This window comes from Arachis duranensis, chromosome 10 (assembly GCF_000817695.3).
Source record: "Arachis duranensis cultivar V14167 chromosome 10, aradu.V14167.gnm2.J7QH, whole genome shotgun sequence".
Classification (NCBI taxonomy): Eukaryota; Viridiplantae; Streptophyta; class Magnoliopsida; order Fabales; family Fabaceae; genus Arachis; species Arachis duranensis.
The window spans coordinates 53,380,963-53,386,028 of NC_029781.3; the positions used below are offsets into that span (position 1 = coordinate 53,380,963).

Consider the following 5,066-nt stretch of genomic DNA (forward strand, 5'->3'; position numbering starts at 1 on the left):
TCTAATTTTCGAAAATCACCCTCACTTTTTTTTCAAAATTTTTTAATTAACTAATTGTTTCAAATTTTAATTTTAATTTTATTTCTTCTCTTAATTTTCGAAAATCACTAACTTTTTTTTTAAAAAACAATTTTTGAAATTCTCTTCCTCTCATCTCTTTCTATTTATTTATTTATCTACTAACACTTCTCTTCTACTCAAAATTCGAATCCTTTTCTCCTCTTTCTTCTATTCTTTTCTTCTTCTACTCACATAAAGGAATCTCTATACTATGACATAGATGATTCCTCTTACTTTTCTGTTCTCTTTTTTTTCATATGAGCAGGAGCAAGGACAAGGACATTCTTGTTGAAGCAGATCCTGAACCTGAAAGGACTCTGAAGAAGAAGCTAAGAGAAGCTAAAGCACAACAATCCAGAGAAAACCTTACAGAGAATCTCGAAAAAGAAGGAGACATGGCCGAACCCAACAATAATGCAAGGAGGATGCTTGGTGATTATACTACACCTACTTCCAATTTTTATGGAAGAAGCATCTCACTTCCTGTCATTGGAGCAAACAATTTTGAGCTAAAGCCTCAACTAGTTGCTCTAATGCAACAGAACTGCAAGTTTCATGGAATTCCATCAGAATATCCCTATCAGTTTTTAACTGAATTTTTGCAGATCTGTGATGCTGTTAAGACTAATGGAGTAGATCCTGAAGTCTACAGTCTCATGCTTTTCCCTTTTGCTGTAAGAGACAGAGCTAGAACATGGTTGGACTCACAACCTAAAGATGGCCTAGACTCTTGGGATAAGCTGGTCACGGCCTTCTTGGCCAAGTTCTTTCCTCCTCAAAAGCTGAGCAAGCTTAGAGTGGATGTTCAGACCTTCAAGCAAAAAGATGGTGAATCTATCTATGAAGCTTGGGAAAGATACAAGCAGTTGACCAAAAAGTGTCCTTCTGACATGCTTTCAGAGTGGACCATTTTGGATATATTCTATGATGGTCTATCTGAGTTCTTTAAGATATCACTGGACCATTCTGCAGGTGGATCCATTCACCTAAAGAAAACGCCTGCAAAAGCTCAAGAACTCATTGACATGGTTACAAATAACCAATTCATGTACACCTCTGAGAGAAATCCTGTGAGTAATGGGATGCCTCAGAAGAAGTGAGTTCTTGAAATTGATGCTCTGAATGCCATATTGGCTCTGAATAAAATGTTGACTCAGCAAGTCAACATGATTTCTCAGAGTCTGAATGGATTGCAAAATGCATCCAACAGTGCTAAAGAAGCATCTTCTGAAGAAGAAGCTTATGATCCTAAGAACCCTACAATGGCAGAGGTGAATTACATGGGTGAAGCCTATGGAAACACCTATATTCCCTCATGGAGAAATTATCCACATTTCTCATGGAAGGATCAACAAAAGCCTTAACAAGGCTTTAATAATGGTGGAAGAAACAGGTTTAGCAATAGCAAGCCTTTTCCATCATCTTCTCAACAACAGACAGAGAATTTTGAGCAGAGCCCCTCTAGCTTAGCAAACATAGTCTCTGATCTATCTAAGGCCACTTTAAGTTTCATGAATGAAGCAAGGTCCTCCATTAGAAAATTGGAGGTACAAGTGGGTCAGCTAAGTAAGAAAATCACTGAAACTCCTCCTAGTAGTCTCCCAAGCAATACAAAAGTGAATCCAAAAAGAGAGTGCAAGGCCATTGATATAATCAAAATGGCCGAATCCAAAGAGGAAGGGGAGGACGTGAATCCCAATGAGGAAGACCTCATGGGATGTCCTCCAAACAGAAAGGAGTTCCTTATCGAGGACCTAAAGGAATCTGAGACTCATATAGAGACCATAGAGATTCTATTAAACTTCCTTCTACCATTCATGAGCTTTGAGAACTATTCTTCCTTTGAAGAGGATGAAGATGTAACTGAAGATCAAGTTGCTCAATATCTAGGAGCCATCATGAAGCTGAATGCCAAGTTGTTTGGTAATGAGACTTGGGAAGGTGAACCTCCCTTGCTCATTAGTGAACCAAATACATGGGTTCAGCAAACTTTACCTCAAAAGAAACAAGATCATGGTAAATTCTTAATACCCTGTACCATAGGCACCATGACCTTTGAAAAGGCTCTGTGTGACTTGGGGTCAGATATAAATCTTATGCCACTCTCTGTAATGGAGAAACTGGGGATATTTGAGGTACAAGCTGCAAGAATCTCATTAGAGATGGCAGACAAGTCAATAAAACAAGCTTATGGATTGGTAGAGGACGTGTTAGTGAAGGTTAAAGGCCTTTACATCCCTGCTGATTTCATAATCCTAGATACTGGGAAGGATGAGGATGAATGCATCATCCTTAGAAGACCCTTCCTAGCCACAGCAGCAGCCGTGATTGATGTTGATAGAGGAGAGCTAGTACTTCAATTGAATGGGGACTACCTTGTGTTTAAAGCTCAAGGATCTTCCTCTGCAACCATGGAGAGGAAACATGAAAAGCTTCTCTCAATATAGAGTCAAACAAAGCCCCCACAATCAAACTCTAAGTTTGGTGTTAGGAGGCCACAACCAAATTCTAAGTTTGGAGTTGAAACCCGACATTCAAACTCTAACTTTGGTGTTGGGAGGTCCCAACAATGCTCTGAACATCTGTGAAGCTCTATGAGAGCTCACTGTCAAGCTATTGACATTAAAGAAGCGCTTATTGGGAGGCAACCAAATTTTTATTTATCTATATTTCTATTATTCTTTTATGTTTTATTAGGTTTATGATCATGTGGAGTCACAAAACAATTGCAAAAATTAAAAATAGAATAAAAAATAGCAGAAGAAAAAGCACACCCTAGAGGAAGAGCTGTCTGGCATTTAAACGCCAGAAACAAGCATCTGTCTGGCGTTTAACGCCAGAAACAAGCACCAAGTTGGCATTTATTGCCAGCAACAGGATGGTGTTAAACACCAGAAACAGGCTACATTTGCGCATTTAACGCCAGAAACAAGCTGCAGTCTGGCGTTAAACGCCAAGATTACATACAGAGGGTGTTTTACACGCCTAAATGGTGCAGGGATGAGAAATCCTTGACACCTCAAGATCTGTGGACCCCACAGGATCCCCACCTACCCAACTTATCTCTTCTTCACACAATCCAATAACACTATACCCTTCACCAATCACCTCAATCTCTCTTCCCCATCACCCCTTCACCAATCACATCCATCCACTCTTCCCCATAAACCCTACCTACCTTTAAATTCAAAATCTCTTTCCCACCCAAACCCAACCTAAATGACCGAACCCAAACCCCTATCCCTCCACTATATAAACACCTCCATCCTTCTTCATTTTCACACAACACTACCCTCTCTTCTCCCCCTTGGTCGAAACCCACACCTCTCTCCCTCTCCTCCATATCTTCTTCTTCTTCTTCTATTCCTTCTTCTTCACTCATAGATGTAGAGCGAGGAAAGCTAGTACTGAGAATACATGATGAGCAGCTCACTTTCAATGTTTTCAATCTCTCACAAGAAGCAAGTCAGGAAAACAATCTCACAAGAAGCAAGTCAGGAAAACAAAGAATCAAGAGAAGAACATGATGAGGCACTGATACAAGAAACAAGTAGTGAAGCACAAGCAACACAACTGAAAATCCCATGGGTTGGAAAGCCACATATTCAGGAAGAACCACATTCAAAGGTGATCCAAAGGGAACCAGAACCACCAAAGTCATGCAGAGTCAACAATAAGGATCCCTTAGAGAAAGAATCTATAGAAAGCAAGAGAGCATCAAGAGATACAAAGAAGAAAGTCCCAAGGGGATGGAGAAATAAGAAAATTCCTACAGAAAATTTCTCACCAGGTGATGAAGTGATCTCTACATACTTTCCATCTATACCACCTCACCTCTCCACTATTCCATCTCAGCTGCCTCCTGTGTACACTATCAACAAAATCTTATCCTTAGAGCATATGGAGCTTATCAACAAAGCCAATGGACATAGGTTCACTGCAAGAGGAGAAGACTTCAAGCACTATTAGCCACCTTGACAAGGACCAAACGTCAAGCTAATGACGCTAAAAAAGCGCTTCATGGGAGGCAACCCATGTTCTATACCCTCGCTCTTAAATCTCTAATAATAGTAATAAGGCAATTTCCATGGAATTTTAAATCAATTTTGACAACTAATATAAAGCCCCTCTACATGCAACGTATAGTACATGATAAGTTTGGTGTTCAAAACACACCAAGTGAGGTTTGGACACACCTTGTGAGGAAAATTTATTCCCTAAATTTGTTGCACCATGTGATCACAAACAAGTTTGGTGTACCAACGTGCATGCATGGGAAGCTTAATGGTTGATTGATTTGCATTCATGGAAAGCATTTAGTCATGTAAAAACAAAAGAAAAAGAAATTTTTTTTAGTTCACACTTTAAGGTTTCCCACCAAAAATTTCAAATAACTGATTGTACTTTTTCTTCGTGTCTAGGGAATCAAAAAGGACATTGATGGTACCTGATAGGACAATTGAGGAAGGGAGATTCGGCCACTACACCAAGGAAATTTCACACTTGTCTTCATGGGGAATGTCCTTAGAAGTGTTGCCATGCAACATTGGGAGTGGATAATTTTGAAGACCGAACCAAGACCCCCATAAAGGAGGTGACCCTTGTGCTCATTCAATCCCAAAACCCCAACCGTCCACTATCAAACAACACCATCAATCCACACCCTTCAATCAATTGCCATCTTCCTATATAAACCCCTTCACACAACCTCTCCGTACATACTTCATCCTCCACCAAAGGCTTCACATACACCCTCCTAGCCATCTTGAGAATAGCCAACACATCAACAATCTTGCATGGCATCATCAAGCTCCAAGAGACAAAAGGGGAAGGAACCCATAGAGCATCCTCCTTTTGATGAAGGGTGATTTAGAACCTTTCATCATGCACTCCAGTATGGGTGGATGGCTGATAAAGAAATCATTTATGAACTAGGCTTCCAAGTCACAAAAACTGAGTGTCCAGAAATCACAAAGAAGGTGGAGCAACGTCGATGGGAGCTCCTC

General features: G+C 40.2%; 1 non-coding gene across 1 annotated transcript; it reads right to left on the bottom strand.

Moving 5' to 3' along the window:
* Positions 1-848: 848 nt before the first annotated feature.
* LOC127743605 (small nucleolar RNA R71) lies at positions 849-956 on the bottom strand. Its single transcript, XR_008004990.1, has one exon. It is a non-coding gene; the product is annotated as a small nucleolar RNA R71 (small nucleolar RNA).
* Between the last annotated feature and the right edge of the window lie 4,110 nt (positions 957-5,066).